General features: G+C 39.7%; 1 long non-coding RNA gene across 7 annotated transcripts in view; it reads right to left on the reverse strand.

Annotated features, from left to right (window-relative positions):
- Positions 1-16,462, reverse strand: part of LOC144084679 (uncharacterized) — a 30,841-nt gene that overhangs the window by 14,283 nt on the left and 96 nt on the right. For 6 of the 7 annotated variants that reach the window (XR_013303881.1, XR_013303878.1, XR_013303877.1 and 3 more), the window contains exon 2: positions 16,252-16,388. This is a non-coding gene — a long non-coding RNA (uncharacterized LOC144084679). The remainder of the gene's footprint in view (positions 1-16,251; positions 16,389-16,462) is intronic. The other variant, XR_013303879.1, reaches the window with a different exon arrangement.

Here is a 16,462-nt window from a genome sequence, read left to right on the forward strand (position 1 = left end):
ACTATGTTAATTGTCAAAAAAAAGTCATAAAGTGAAATGTTATCTCTGTGCAAAACATACATTTAGATTTATTTGACGGATTCGATGAACTAAAAATATTTCCAAAGGTAAAAAATATATAAACTGAACCCTTTTGCGATCTCAATTATTTGTTTAGTGTATCAGTCACTCCACATGTTTGCTTTGTTGTTTAATTTGAGCCACTTTCCTCAAACAGAAACTCAAATATAACACATTTAAAAGGTATCAGAAAACCTGACTATTAAGCTTATTTTGAAAAGAAACTTCTTTCATGCAACTTTCAACCCCTTTGAAAAAGAAAATAAAACAAAGGAGAGTGGGAAGCAACCAAGTCCTCTAAATCCGCTTGTCAGGTCTTTCTAAGCCTTTCCTGCAGACAATTTTCCATATGAAGCTCTGCTAACCATAAATAAAGATTAACTATCCGAGTCTATCATGAGAATCCACACAATGATGGGAAACATACGAGAGGTGATATTAGTGGAACATATTCCAAAGCCAGCCAAAATCTGAGCGGACGACATTAAGGATCCCAGAGCTCCTCTGTGTCCTCAAAGTGCTTCTGATAGAGGCAGTGATGCAGATATTCAATTAGAAATACATGCATGTTAAGGCTATTCTTGCCTCTCTCAAATCATAGTCTACCCCAAAAACTCAGAAATGCAAGTAAATGCCTAATTAAAAAAACATTTTTTAAATATCCCCCCTGGCTAGGTCAAGAATGAGCCATACAGCTCATTTTGGAGTCCCTGTGGTTGACATAAACAGAGGAGACAGAGAGAATATAGTTCCTCGCAGGGGGAATGTTTTCACATTTCGGAGTGGAAATTCGGCAGCTGCCTGTTCGAGTTGACGCATGTCCTTTCTACCTACAATAATTTCCTTTTGCTGGCAGGAAGCGATGTGATGTTGACATGCTTGTGCTGCCTTTACTAAGTGCTTCTCTAAAGGCGAGATACTGAAAAAGTCCAGACAAGAAAGATGTAATCAAGCCTAGGTCTGCAAGTTGAATGTTATCGGGTAGTGAATTTAATCCACAAGCAAGACTCTATCCAAAAGAAGCAAACATAGTCACTAACTCTTTAAAACGGTTAAAGTCGTAACGGTTAACATATTTATTTTTGCGTGAGGTATATCAAGAAAAGGCCAGTCAGCAGACCACAAGGTCCTGACAGGATAATAAAATGACATAAAATCTATTGAGCATGGAGGAAACTGTAAAGTGTAATATTGTATTCAATTTTAAAATGAACAGGGAGCCATAGTAGATACGACAGAATTTTGCATGGCCTCAAGTTCACAGTGTGTTTTAAAGACATGCCTTTCTGAAATTACTGTAATTGTTCTCTACAATAACACCCGACATGTTTGTCCTGGCGTGGAATGATATGTGCGAAAACGGGGCCCTTTATTTTCTTATGGTATCTCGCTGCACCGTAGACTGCCAAGACCATTAAGGGCTGAGGGAGTCGAATGGAAATACAGTATGTGTGAGGCATTGCTACATTGAAGCCCTTTCTTTCCCACTGTCGTCGATTTGCTGTGTCAAGCAGTGGCCAACACGTACTGTTCACTGACCCGCTCCCTTTTCCACTCTAGGATGTGGTGACGTCACTGCAGACTCACTTAGGTGTTTGTTTTGGGGGTTAAAAGGTGCCTCAGGCGAGCATACAGGAGCTTAAACTTTTGATTGGCAGCTAGCTTAAACCTGGCCCCAAAGGTGGTCCAGGTGTGAAAACTGAGTTCAAGTCTGCCAAACAGACCAAATAAGGAGTTTCAAGATCACCGAGTCATGATTTTGTTATCGTGAGAGAAGTTATAAGATAGAAGGGTAGCTTAGCGCACAATTGGCACACAGATTTGGCCACATTCTCCAAATAAAATAGTCTTACATTTGAACTAATATTGTTCAAAGGTTGGGTGATATTACAGATATATTTGCTTTTTTTTTAATTCTAAAAGCAACAATAATTTTATCCTAACACAATACAGCTGCAGTCTTATTGAATAGCATCAGGCTTGAAGCATTCTTAAGTACTTTGCGTGTGTGTGTGTGTGTATGTTTCGCTTCAGCCAAGCTTGAATTCCCAGGCATCCACTTTCACCTAGCCTTACTGAACATCTAGGGACCCCGCTGCCCGCCGTCCAAATGGCTCAATTATCTGCAATTTATGCTCCGACAAAACGTCTCGCGTCCAGAGTAAATGAAATCTCTCTGAAGAAAAGCAATTAGTGACACCTTAACATAAAGTCATGCTATGTGTATGTTTATGTATTCCGAATTGCTGTTTAAAAAAATTCTAAGGTTTCTGTGGAGAAGCAAAACAAATAAAAAACATTGTTGTGCCAAACTTAATGTTTCATTCATCACACTCAGATCAGCAGTAATGAGTGATGAGAAACACAAAACAATGCGAGGCCAGTGTGTCGCCTTTTGAAATGTTACATTAATCATTCCAATGAGTCTGGACCAGATGTGCCAAAAAAATCATCTATTGTTCCTGCTTTCCCTTGTCGTTCAGCTGTAGTTATTTCCTAATACCAATGTAATTTACAGATATTATGCCAGAACCTACTTTATCGATCTGAAATGCTAACTCTAGCTTTGAGACATCGAGATAAATGAGGGTTGATCCAGACTCGGAAACACAATCTCTGGTGCGTCACCTCAGACTGAGGACACATCAAGAGAGGACGATATCTCTCCGAGAACTGGGAACATCGTTGGGGACAGTGTTTAGACAAGCACTTAAGTCTGTTTTCCGCTATAACTCTCTGCTTCGTCTCCTTTCTCCAGCAGCTCCAGGAACTGGAAGTGATGATGCCGGAGACAGAGAAATGAAATATTAAACACTTAAAACTGTTACAGATAAGCAGATGCACATCATCTGTTAAAAGAAATCTAACAACCATTACATCACCATCAGCAAATACCCTCTATAAATAAAATTCAAACCAAACAAAAAAATGTTTAATATACATTTCTGGGGTGGTCAAATCCAGAACAAATGATGGGTATTGAGTCATCTGCTGAGAGAAATTACCAATGGTTCGGGTGAGAATTCCTTTCTAATTAAATATTAATGGGGCAAGAAAAAAATTAACTTCGATTGATTTAACCAGATCGACCATTTAAGTTCAATAAATGGTCCTAAAACTGGTACCAAAGTACACATTAATGAATAAAAAAAATAACTAAGGAGAAAATATAACAACTAAATACATCATAACAGCATGTCTCCAATAACCTAGGTTATGTGAACCACAAAAACAAAGGTCCTCAGACTTGGGGCCCTGAGTCCATTTACTCAGTGGTGCAATGTTTGTGCTTTAAAAAGCCACATGGCAGCCCTTATCGGAGCCTGCCTTACTATGGCCCACAGAAGGCTGTGGCTATGCCACACTATCTACTACGACAAGCCTCAAACAAAGGAGAAAGAGTCAGATTCAAGGAGTTACAGTGCGGGACGAATAACAGAGGATTGTTGTTCCTGGATCTTTGGGTAATTTCCATAAAAGGGCTCTCATGGAGAAAAAGAAGTGGGTGGAGGTATAAATCTATCATCATGCCCTAGAGGGGCGGTGGTTTTGACTGAGGAATGGTTGAATAAGGCAAGCCTAAGACCCTGCAGACACGCACAGCTTGACTGGCTATTGCTGGACAGGTCTAGCCCCAAAAAATGAGTATAAGGGTGTTTGAGGCTCTCACAATGTGCACATCAAAAAGTGGACTGATCTCAAGATGATTCTTAAATTTGAGTCATTATTGCACGGAAAGCAGGAAAATCCTAGCACAAAAATGATTTTGTAGTAACTGAGCCAACTCATTCCAGCCTCTTCTCATAGTATCTAACTTCATTGCTGTTCTTTACTTTTTTTTACCATCGAGTAGAAATTGCAATTGGTATTTACAACTTCCATGTTTGTCACCATTCATATCACACCCAATTGTAATACGAACCTTAACATCGTCTCAACAAATGTGGAAATATCTAAAATATATTTCCATTATGTATAATTCACTATCCAAAATGCAATCAATATTTCCTAAGCAAGATTAGCCTTTGGTTAGTGCCAACATTGGTTTTGGAAATATTCCCAAACCCTGTTAAAGAATATTGTTCCAGCACCCACTTTGTAACCAAGAAGCTTTCGTTCCAACCCACATTGACTCTGGTTTTCCCCCAAAACCAAAAGAAAAATAGGATACAGGCTAACCAAACCCATAAAGAGGATACGTAGACGGATTAATTGCTCATTTTAGTCTCCAAGTGTCAGAAGATGTTAAGAGTATTCCTTCACACAGATTCCGGTTGATTTGCCAAAAGAACCCATACTGATCCAAACAGCCTCGTGCTTCCTTGCCATTACCCATAACTTTTCCATAAATATTTTCCCTGACAATGACCCCTGCCTTGATCCCAGCACACCGACCGCTGCTTTGGAAGCGGTCGCTGAATAAAAAAACAAAATGACGCTTACACAGCTTGTGTAGTTAACCATTATAGAAACATTAAAACAATATTATGATCACTAATAAATGTTGTACATTTCGGCCACCTGTGAGATAAATGTAAAAGTGATGGTGGTCCAATACACTAGGTGATGGCCTGATTGATTGAGGCCAGGGGGGCCTATGCCAGCTAACTAGAGGCATTAAGTGGGGGACTCTGTGAACTGGGGGCCAGCAAGTACATGTAAGTTGGGTTAATAAAAAATAAAAACAATATCCATCCAGTGATTTCCTAAAAATCTAACAACTCAGTCACTCAAATATGCTTTGTTTTTAAGTCTAAAAGCACGCAGTGCAGAAAAATCCTCAAGTTGAGTGTGTTTGCTCAGGGAGGGTGCAAAGCCTGCAGAGCTACAGCTTGCTTTGGGTTTCCAGGAAGGCCACCTGAGCTGCAGAGAGCTTGCACACCTGTTCTCTGTTTGTCCAACAGTGCAATCATGCCGCGGTCATACGGTCCAACACTATCGCTGACAATCTGGAGAGCAATAAGGCACTTATCTCTTATTGGCTCACATAGCAGTCATTGAGGCCAATTAGAAGCACACCCTTCTGTTGTGACAGCGTTCTCTCGCTAGACGGCTGCTGTAGTTCCTGGAACAGGACGAGCCAAGCGGGAATTAAAGTTTTAAGCAAACACCACAGGACATAAATTCGCATGTAAAGATGTGTTTGCAGAGAGGAATAAGGTGGTGGGGGTGCTGCTCTTACGACCTGCTAACCATATCCCGATCCATTAAGTTAAATGGAGAATTTCATGGATGGTTCGTCAGCTGTGCATCAGGGCTAAAGTGAAAAGGATATCTTAATTGATTGGGATCCACATGATCGACTCAGTGTGCAAAAAGGCCATTGGTAATAGTAAAGCACTTCTGAAGTCATTATTACTAAGCACATTGGCTATTAAAAAGTCATTTTTAGTTTGCCTTTTAATTGCAAGGTATTCACAAATGTGTATGGCTTTTACAGTCCCATGCAAATGGAAGCCATAGTGAACTGAAAAGTACATATGCGTGCACATTTTGTTGTTGCATTTGCATTAGTGTACTTCACCAGACTGCAAAGTTTGACCATCACAGTGGTGATGGTTGCCAGCCTGATCATTAACACTGAGAAAACACAGTTACTTATTAATGAATGCCTTGAAATATTCAAACACTATTTTTATAATAACCCATAATCTGAACGTGCATCACTCTGATGTAAATCTCGCAACAGCTGAAACCAAGCGCACTCTGGCTGGACTGCTAAGTGAGGAAATCAATTTGAAAAACCAATAAATGTCATATGTTTTTGGCGTTTAACCCATGAGTATTCAGCACATCCTCGTATATGTCGAAGGCACCCATTATTTTGTCAAATGTATTGGCTCGCACATTCCTGGGTTTAACGTTACTATAACACACCTGAAGTCAAGAATCCTGTCTATGTCAACGTAACTAACATTGACACATTCTTCAAACATAAATAATATTGACCATTCTATCGAAGGTATGGTTCAGAAATAGTGGAACAGTGAGCTAAATTTCTCAATTTTTACACCAACCTTTGACTTAAAAGAATGAAAATGTGATTTACGGTAAATGTGGAGGGATAGACACAAAAATATGAGAAATATACTAAAATGATACACATTACTTCACTTTCTGATCTCAAGATATGGTAGAACCTTGGCATAATCCCAACTACTACTGTATAACCATTATATCATACTCATGTTGAATACTTTAAGTCATTTGCAGTTTGTAACTGACAGAGATCCAGAGACTTTGGACATGAGCTTTGCTCTTCAAAGGGTCTTTGCTATGATAGTCGGTTTAGGACCATCATCCATCTGCGTCGTAAAGCTCCATCCTTTGAGCTGTACAGTATTATGTTGAAAGAACGCAGGAGTGTAGCCCTTTACGTCTCACAATTCATCTTAGGTGAAGGCCTGGTGACATTTGGTGATGTCCACAGACTCCAGACTTTCACACACTTTAAATTGTAAAGGCTCAACCCCCATACTGTAGCTGATCTCTCAGTGAGAGATGCAAGAAATAAAAATGGAATCAATGACTTACACATGTTAGAAAGTGTACTATGATTTTTTTTCACGATAGATCTTATTCTCTACTGGAGAAAATTGCTAATTGAGGGGTAGCCAAGCCACGCTGCAACCACTAAAAATCAAACACAAAGGACACGGTCCATCTGAAAGTCTTTACGGACTTTGGTCTTCGTTTCATGTGAGCCTTCCTCAGTCATCCTGCTCTCGTCATCCTCAGGGCTGTGTAAGCTCTGTGGTTTTGGCTTTCCAGCACACACACACACACATCTCCGTGGTTCTTCCTTGTGCGGAGATCCACTTTTCCACTCGCACACAGCTACAGTTCACAGATCAGTTATCGTAATTATCATTTCACCACAGGGAGTGATGATACCAAGCAGCTGCCACGGAGTTTATAGTGTCGGCTGGGTTCGCATGATATGTTTGGATTCGGCAGTCACTGTCTTTAATTTGGATGTTGTTCCCATGTGCATCAGAATAAGTAACACACATTGATTGATGACATATAAACAGAGATACCTGCAATTAAGCTGTTTTAACCTGTTTCCCCACCCACATTTATGCATGTATCGTTTTTGACATCAGGCAGCCTTATTTAATGTAAGCTTTTTGGAATACTATATAGTAGTTATGTTTAAGATTGTTTTAATTAGCAGAGCAAAAATATACATTTTTTTCAATATGACTTTTAGAAACAGTATTTCATCCTCTCTGAGAGTCAGCCTAGAGATACTATTATTATTATTATTATTTTCACATTTCTCTGTTAATCTTCCCTTATGTGAAAAGATTCTCCGGGATAGATTAAATTAATTTCATTGGATGTTGACACAATAAACTAAAATGATGCAGCAACAAATTACTTCCTGTGTTATGGCTTTGTGCAACACACAATCCCAAACTTTTTCTGCCTGATTTAACAGCACTCAGATAAACTTTGGATGTTAATTTTGGCCTGAAATTTAGCCTTCATGTTAAGGAGTACTTTACAGTGATTGCTTTTTAAAACAAAGTCTAACAACTTCCTTCGAACCCAATCCCATGTAAAAAATGCTGTTATTCTTGGTGAACCCAAAGCATTTTCTACGAGTTTTTGGAGCATGCTGTTCCAATAAGGTTCATTTAGCACCATTAAAAAGTGCAACCAGCCTAGGATGGCTGCAACCTGCTCAAAAACACATCTTTACATTTTGATCCAAACACCATTAGTCAGGTGGCTGAAATATTGACTATGCGGCATGAAATTATTTGAAAAAGATAGATGAATTAACTGCATGCTTGAGTTTAGATTTAAAAAAAATCCCATTAATATTGTGAAGCAAAATTGAGCATGTCTTGGCTTTTCTCATTGCAGATCTTGTCACAACTGAAAATGTTTAGAAAGAGCCTGCTTTCCATTTAAACGTTTCATGTAACTACTTAATGGCTGCTGAACTACTTAATGGGCCAAGAAAACAAATCCACTAGCGTCATTTATTTCCAGGTGTTAAACCCAATGCAGATTTTCAGGTTTTGTTGACTTGTCAGTACTCAAATGTCAGGACTCGTAATATCAAAAGCTCATGTCACAATTCATTTGAATCTGTCCGGCAAAGCCAATTTCACTGTTCACTCTGATTAATTTTCATTGAGTAGGTCTTTTGAAAAGCACTAAAAGGTGTTGCGACAGCCTAGCAGAAAGACAGCATGTCTGCGTACGTCAGAATCTTTTAACTAGCTGCGAGGCTGAATGCAAAGAATTCACCCTCAGCAAAATTAATATCCAAAGAGCCATCTTGGTGGTAAATGTCATCCAGGTGCACGGTAAACAAATGAAGATGTGCTGAAAATCAGGGGGGCTTCAGGGCTACTCTGTTTGTCCAGAAAGGCTGTCTTGCTGCTGCTGACTGATCCTCCCTTCCCCAAATGTTCAAGCAGCCATGTAATGAAGTCTTAATGAGCCTGTCACTCCGACCATCACACCTCTGACACCAAGTACAAGAGAATGTGCCGCTGGTTGCAAAGGCCTAACGTAAAGTAAATAAAAATACATCTAGGGTTCAATAAGGGCCAGAGGAGTCAACACAAAGAATTACCTGTGTAAAAGAACATATTTAAAGACGAAGTGAGTTACATTTGAGTTTATATTACTTTTAATATTTTCTAAAATTGTATTTTTCTCTAGAATGTTAACTACATTTTATAATAAAATAATTGATTAACCCTTTAAAAGCCGAAACCAGTAAACAATGGACTTTTACTAATTTTGAGCCTTAAATAGTGCCACGGAAAAAAACAAGAAAAAACGTGAGAGATGATAAATCTGTTGTGTTATGTCACATTGCTAAAAAATTGATGCATTAAAATAAACCCTAATGTGATACATAATCCCTATTCAGAATGGCTAATCCTAAAGGTGTATGAAATGTAATCCGTGGTCAAACATTTACTAATTTCATCATTATTTCTACATACAATGCAATTTAATTTCACTTTCCTTGCATGTTGATAATTCAAACCATAATGCATAAGGTTTAGTCCAATGGTCCTGCACCGCGTACCCAGGTCAGGGTTGCGGGGGTGTTGGAGCCCATGGTTCCGGCATGTAAACATAAACCTAAGCCTGTCTCAAATTCTAATTTAAAAACAGATTGAAGAGGAGAACTTAATCTAGGTGTATCCTCAAACAGATTGTGTGCACTAATGGCAGAAAAGGTGGCACATTCAGACCACAATATTCAAAAGAATTAGGAAGTGATGGTACTGGAAGTAGAAGACAAAGTTCATTTTAATCAAAGGAACCATGTGGGTAAAAAGATTGAATGTGGGGGTGCGCAAGTGGCACAAGATCAATAAATGCTTAATTGAAGAATTTCTCGAATGTATGGGTGAGTTTATGAGATCAGAAAGCTGTGATTAACATGGATAAAATGTCCTTGTTAAATGCACGTGATGAATGTGTAGAATACAAGCGGGCTGCGTACTGCTTTATGGAGACAGAGAGCCTTTCTCCACCAACAGACAGAGAGAAAATGCTTTCATTAAAGAAAAGTGGTGCAAAGGAAGGAGTAAGGTGGGGAAGAAAAGGGGTACCGTTGTCTGGGCAGTGTGCAGAATTGCTGATTAAAAGCATGTGCATAGCCCCACTTTCATGCTCTAACAGAAAGACTAATGCATAGACGCAAACCTGAACAAACATCCAATGAACATCTAAAAATAACAAATGCAGATGTGAAAATGAGACTATTTATTTGTCCCATAGCAGAAAGTCAAAGCCAGATCAGCAATGGGTGAGCGGAATTTGAAATGATAATGATGTATAAAAGCTGTTAAAGCAGTGATTTAAAAGAAATAAAAAATATTTACAGGCTTAACGAAACACATGGAACTTTTAAAAGGTGATGTGGGAGTGAGCCATTCCAATTTGAAGAAAGTTTTCATACTTTCCTCCGTGAAGTTACTACAATTGGCTCCGTTTTGAAAATTCCAAATAACAATACAACTAGTAGACGTGTTAGAGAAATTCCGACCTCCGTGCTATTCTTTTATAGATGCTGGCTCTCACTCTCACGGTAAACCTCCTGTTTAAACCAGCTTTAGGGATAAAAAAAAAAAACACGTAATCTTAAGAGTCAAAATGTGTGTGCGGGTGTTTGCGAGAGTGTCCCCAGTATAAGAGTGTCCCTAGTTTATGATGCAAGACGAAAGAAAATGACAAACAGAAGCAGATTAAGTTAAAAATGACGTCATTTAAACACAATAGACACTTATAGGACTCCGTGTATTGTTTTCCTAGCGGTTTCTATGTTGTCAAAGCATTCAAACTGAGACTGAAGAAAACACAAAGCATACCGCATTGAAATCGTCCCCCTACATTTTTCCAGTTATTCTGTTCCACTTTGATTGTGTGGCTCTAACTGTGGAATATCAAATATTTATCCAATCCTCAAAACACATTGCTCCGTCTTTTCTCACTGGTATGGGTTTCAAAAACACACTTGCCGACAAGTTTATTTCTAACAAAACATTTTTTAAGGAAGGTTGCGGGGGTGGAATTTGTGTAAAAACACATCCATCTTTGTATGTCAGCACAGCCTTGACACAATGGGGATTTTGAATGGCACAAAGCATCAACACGGGCGCTAAATATTCATTTCTCTGCCAGGGAGATGCCAACTACAAGTTTCACTTACCAGCACAACAGAAAAAGAACCTAAACCTGCATTTCTACATGGGCAAACACAGTCAACCAGCAAGAGCATGTAGCTAACCCTTAAACTTGCTGAGAAAACATTGTGTTCATGTGTAAAAAAATGATATGGAATTGGAGGGGAGGAGACGGTTTTTAACATAAGTGGGTGGTAAATCGTCCTCCAAATATTTTCCTCATAGCTGCAGCAAACGTGTACATATGGCTATTGTAAACATTCGGGGATTGCTTGTATTATGATGCTGTTCTTCCGCCTTGCAGGATGTGAAAGCTAAGTGCAAATTCTTAGTCAATCCTCTTTTTGTAAACGTAACATTTTGCTGCGCTGGGATGAGCCAGCTCACTTGTCACAACTTGAATTGTTAGGAAATATCACACTTTGAACAGTTTGGCGTTACTATGAACAAATAAGCGATGCGGTGTGTTGCTAAGCAGGTCATTTTTGGAGCAAACAGTCATTTCAACTGGTGTTTGAAATAAATAAATCATGTGTCACCATGTTCGCTGAGGAAGACCTCCAGTCATGCCCATGAAGCATAACATAAAAAACACATCATCAGCCGTATTATACATATTATCTATATAAACTGTATATATTTATGACAGAATCAAAGCACAATTTATCATTCAGCCACCGTAAATCCCAGGCATCCATGTGTAAGACAGCGTTTTGCGTCATATTTAACAAGATAGAGTGCAAATAGAATGCTGCTCAAACACATTAAAAGGACATTAGCATATACTTTGACCTTATCTGCTAAAACCAGGGTGGAGTTATACAGTAGACGAGTGGTCATACTCATTTATGATAACCCAAAACCAACAAACCCATTGGCCTCCATCTCTGTGATAACAAGATGGAGCCCCAGCTGATATCGCACAGCACACGAGTGATTCTGAGAGAAACAACGTCTGTTAAGAAGATAAAAGTCTTGCTAAAGCAGAGCTCTTTCGTTGTAATGGACTCTGCCCCCACGCTGCTACACTACCCAGCTGCCCCCTCCTAGAAAAGGCTTGCCTGGGGAGACCACCACTCCATCCAGAGGCCCTAGTGTGATACCGCCGCCAGTGTCAAGTTGATGGAGAGAGGTTATCACCTCTTACACCTCCCCTCTTCCAAAGAATGGCCTGGGAAAGGATAGGAGGCCACATAGATTGTGGAGGGCATATAGTGAAACATTAGGGTGTTTTACCATGCACGATCAAGTGTAATTTTTAAGAACTGTGGTCCTAAAGAATGCATTTTTACTGAAATTGGTAGAAGGAAAAATATTTTTTCTGGACAGGACCTATTCTCTATACAGTGATTCAAAACAGTAAGGTCAGTTGACTTGATTGTGTTCCATTTTAAAATATTTTGTAGCGGTTATTATAGTTTAAGGCTCCAAAAATTCTACTAAAATGTGAACAATGAGCTAAAATGACGCAAAATGGTTAACAAATTCATTGCTATTGAAAGTGATATACATCAATTCCATTTGAACTGCGAAGGCTAGTATTGAATGGACATGTGAAAAACTATTGATGGCGTTCAATTGGGTTGGACGTCTGGTGCCGTCATGGGCTGCCAGTTAAATGGGGGGAACATGGATATCAGCCACATGTACTCTGGATTGATGTTGATGTTTTATGAAATGCAATTTAAAAATGTGCTATACTGAATCCACAATTTCATAATAATAGAATGGTGTATTTGCATTATCACAACTGTGATAGATGGTAGTATGGCCTGTTTGGCTAACCAAATTAAGATATGTGACTACACGCGTGTGCATGCCAGCCCGGCATGTGAAAAGTAGCCAAAATACATTCAACTAATTTATTTGATCTTTCTATTTATTGATCATGAAGACTTCAAACACTTAGAAACTGGAGCCACAACCATGGCCAATGCAATTTACCCTGATAGACGGGAGGGGGTTGGGGGTGTATCATATAAAGTTAGACTCCTCACAGCAAAAAAAAAAAACGATTCTTCCTTGATGGCGACCCACTGAGAGGACTGAAAGATGAGACACATTCTTTGTGAGCCTCAAGCCAGCTACCTAGTTTATTAGTTTGCGTCTCTATTACAAATCTTCATTACTCTGTCACACACCTACCAAGCTGACTATGTTGTATTACTAACTGGGAAGGGAGATGCCATTCCAGGGCACAAAAGTGACGATACATCAGGTTGAGAGCCATCACTCATGTCAGCGGCAACTGATGGACCTGAGTTTATCTGAACATAGATTCCTGGACCAATAAAGAGTTTTGTAAGTAACTGTAAACTGGCGTACTTGTAGGAAAAGCCATGCAAGTAGTACTCTAAAACTTCACACAGGAAAGTCAAACCCATAATCACATAACTGTGATAAGCACAAAGGTATTTGCTCGCCTTGTTTCTCTTCTAAGGATTTCTAAATAATAACAAAAAAAGAAAGCACTAGGCAGAATGCAGACCTCCACCAAAGTGGAAAGAATTTGGTCTGCATATAAACAATGAAATACTGGCAACGATCACTTTAAATTATATTAGTCTTAAATGCCAACCTCTCTAACTTATCATCATTGTTATTTTTTTAAGAATAATATTTTTGAATGTTTTGAAATTGGCAATATGCAGTAGTTGGTGATTCATGTAAACAACAAAATGATGTACATATTTGATTAATTTTTTGGTTGCACTGCACATAACATAAATAAAATACAGCTTTTTGCACTGGGACATGATATAGTGTCCAACAATAGAAAGTTTCTTAATAGGGTCTCCTCTGGAGCTCACTTTCGCTGAGGGTCGCTTCACAAGGCAGGAATGTGACCCACTAAAGATCTCCAACAAGGTTTCGAGACCCTCTCAAGTCCAGCTGGGCTTTACTAAAGCGTCTATGCCTCCGAAGGGCTATCGGGTTACGTGGATTATGGGTCAACGAAGCCCTCCTGGTTCCACTTTGAGACCAACGTTTCATTATTTTAGATTTATCACTGCCATATTTGCCTGTTGCCGTGTTTTCCTTACATATGTGCGTCTGCCTGTGTGTAATTCATCGGGTCTAATAATGAGCAAAGCAAGTGATTTGAAGCTTGGGGCTGTTCCCATGCTGCCAGGATTATGAGCTGCGAGGGGGGCTTGGGGTGAAAAGAGGGGGTGAACTTATCCTTAGCAAAAGGATGTGCTCAGTGGAATGAACATCACTGCGTATCTATTCGATCTTTACTTGATGGACTGACAGGGACCCGCACCCTGCTTCCAGCAACTCCCGGGGGAGTGCACACTTGCCAAAGTTGTGTCATGGATGATTTGCAAATCTCTTTAAATCTAGAATGCCATTATGTGATTGTTTACCTTGGTTAGGCAGAACATCATTAGGGTATCGTTAATGGTGGCATTTGAAGAAGTGGCCCTGGCTTAAGGGAAAAGGAAGATTAACCCCTTAGGGCACCTTTATAAGTCTTTGCAAACTGCTTGCAGAGGTTGTGAGGGCTAACACACAGCAGGAGGAGGTGTGAAGAAACAAATTACAAATACTGCTATGGTGCTAAAATATATTTTTCAGGTTACAGTACTTGAGTATTTAGTTTTCTGAAGACTTTTTCCAGTTCAAGGTAAAAAAAAAAACAGCAACTAAGGATGGACACTGTGTAATATATATAAGCGCAAAGTGTGAGTACTATTGCCATCTCTGAAAGCAGGTCTACAATGAAGGCATGCTTGTGCATAGCTTCCTAAGATCAAAAGAAGGGACAACTTCCTCTTCAACATTGTTAATTGTACCTGCTCCTTATCTTTTACTCTACATCTATTGTCTCCTTTTTCCATCCTTCACAGTGCCACCTATCTCTCCAGTCTGCCGCGACTACACCTACCCAGAGGGCCATTATTTCAACCTCTGAGACAGTCAATAAGCTGAAGGTTATTCGATATGAAGCAAAGCGGTGTAAAAATGAAGTTTTCGCGCACAGTGGCTGACTCGGGTGTCAACCGTGATTCAGTACGCGAAGCGGTGTCAGATTGTCAACGTGGCAGCGGATACTTGGCGCCAATGTGCATAAACATAGCAAGGTGTTATGAAATGGACCTGAAACCATTGGTCGACGCTCACAGGCAACGAGGCATACCACTCAGTCAGTCAGAACACACCTAGCACGTAGACAGTGGAATGTGGAGCTTTTTGTTAGGAAATCAGGCAGTGAACCTCTGGTTAAGCATGCAATTCCAGGACAGAAATAGTTACAATTTGGACTGGAAAAATAAGACTAAAAAAATTTAGTTTGATGAAAGTTTTAACTAGGAAAGTATAATTTAAACAAAAGTACCCTTGCATTTCATTGCAATAGTTGCTTTAAGAATTTGATACTTTTTTACATAGGCACACCTCTTGGGTAATTATCTTGGTATGGATTATTTTTGATGATCTTGGTAAATGTAGTAGTGGTGGGCATTGTACTGTGACTCTACGGTTAAATAAGTGTATTCCCTCAAACCAAACATGTTTTTAGGTCCTTTGCTGCTCTCTGCTGGATAATTTTATTTCTAGGCATGCCCAATACTATGTGCTATAGTTCACCAAAAGCAGCAGTGCAGTAGAAGTAGTAAGCCAAAGAAACCTTTAAAAAATACTACAACTGCCAAATTTCACACACAAAAGCAAATTTAAAATCTCTTTTCAGTTCAAATTTTCCTGAAATAGTTTTTTGTTGAAAGATAAGAACTGAATTGGGCATCTTTAGGTCAGCGCATGCTCTTAAAGAGTGTTCTGTTTACTGTGACTGAACAGAGTTGGGGCTGCTTCTAATTTGGCAGCGCAACACGTGCGTATCCTCAGGAGTCTACGCACGCATGGGCTGCCGGTAAACAGATCCCAGTACTGAGCCTCCAACTTGGCTCCCCCCTTTTTCACCACCCAGTGTGTCCGGTTGTATGCGGCAGAGAGGAAACGCATATACTCTGCTCGACTAGAAACAAAAACACCCAAATCCATCAGGGACACAGCAGGAAGGTGGCCAGGCCAGTGAGAGTGGATAACTAACTGTACATTGTACGGAGAACATTTTCATTAGGACAGTTACACATACCATACGTGCACATCTACACAGGAAATGGTTCAAGTGAAGAAGGTATCCTTTACTTCCTCCACTGGCTATCAGTGAAAGGGAATACCTTGTTTCTTCTGAACGGGCCCCAGTTAGTCCAACCTGTAAGAGGCCATTTCCTTCACAGTTATCCCTGATTTCCCTATTTATAATATCCCAAAGCACACTGACAGTCAGCCAAGGGAAGACCTAATCCATCTAGGGAATCAGTGGCATGCATATATTGGGTTTTGATACCCTGTCAATTTCGGAACCAAGAAAATCCCTCTTCATATTTTCTGCGCCGATATTATCTACACTCAATACCGTCAACGCCAGTCCCCTTTTTCATGAAAAGCCTCAACTGCAATGTGCACACGTGGAAGCCACAAAGAGAAGATCACAATCTTAGGAAAAAAAGATTACCTTGAGCAGAACTCATTACTTAAGAGTCGATAAGCGCTCGTCAAGGAATAGTAATGTTCCGGAGTTCCTGTTGTGCCCCTATGCAGCCATAGTCTAGACTTGCGTCCCACACCTCTCTTTCTCTCCCTCGATGCTTCCTTGAATCAGAGCAGTGAGGTGTTGTGGTGAGTTGAGGCCACGGTCTACTGGCATTCATCTAAATGGATCAGAT

This window comes from Stigmatopora argus, chromosome 11 (assembly GCF_051989625.1).
Source record: "Stigmatopora argus isolate UIUO_Sarg chromosome 11, RoL_Sarg_1.0, whole genome shotgun sequence".
Taxonomy (NCBI): Eukaryota; Metazoa; Chordata; class Actinopteri; order Syngnathiformes; family Syngnathidae; genus Stigmatopora; species Stigmatopora argus.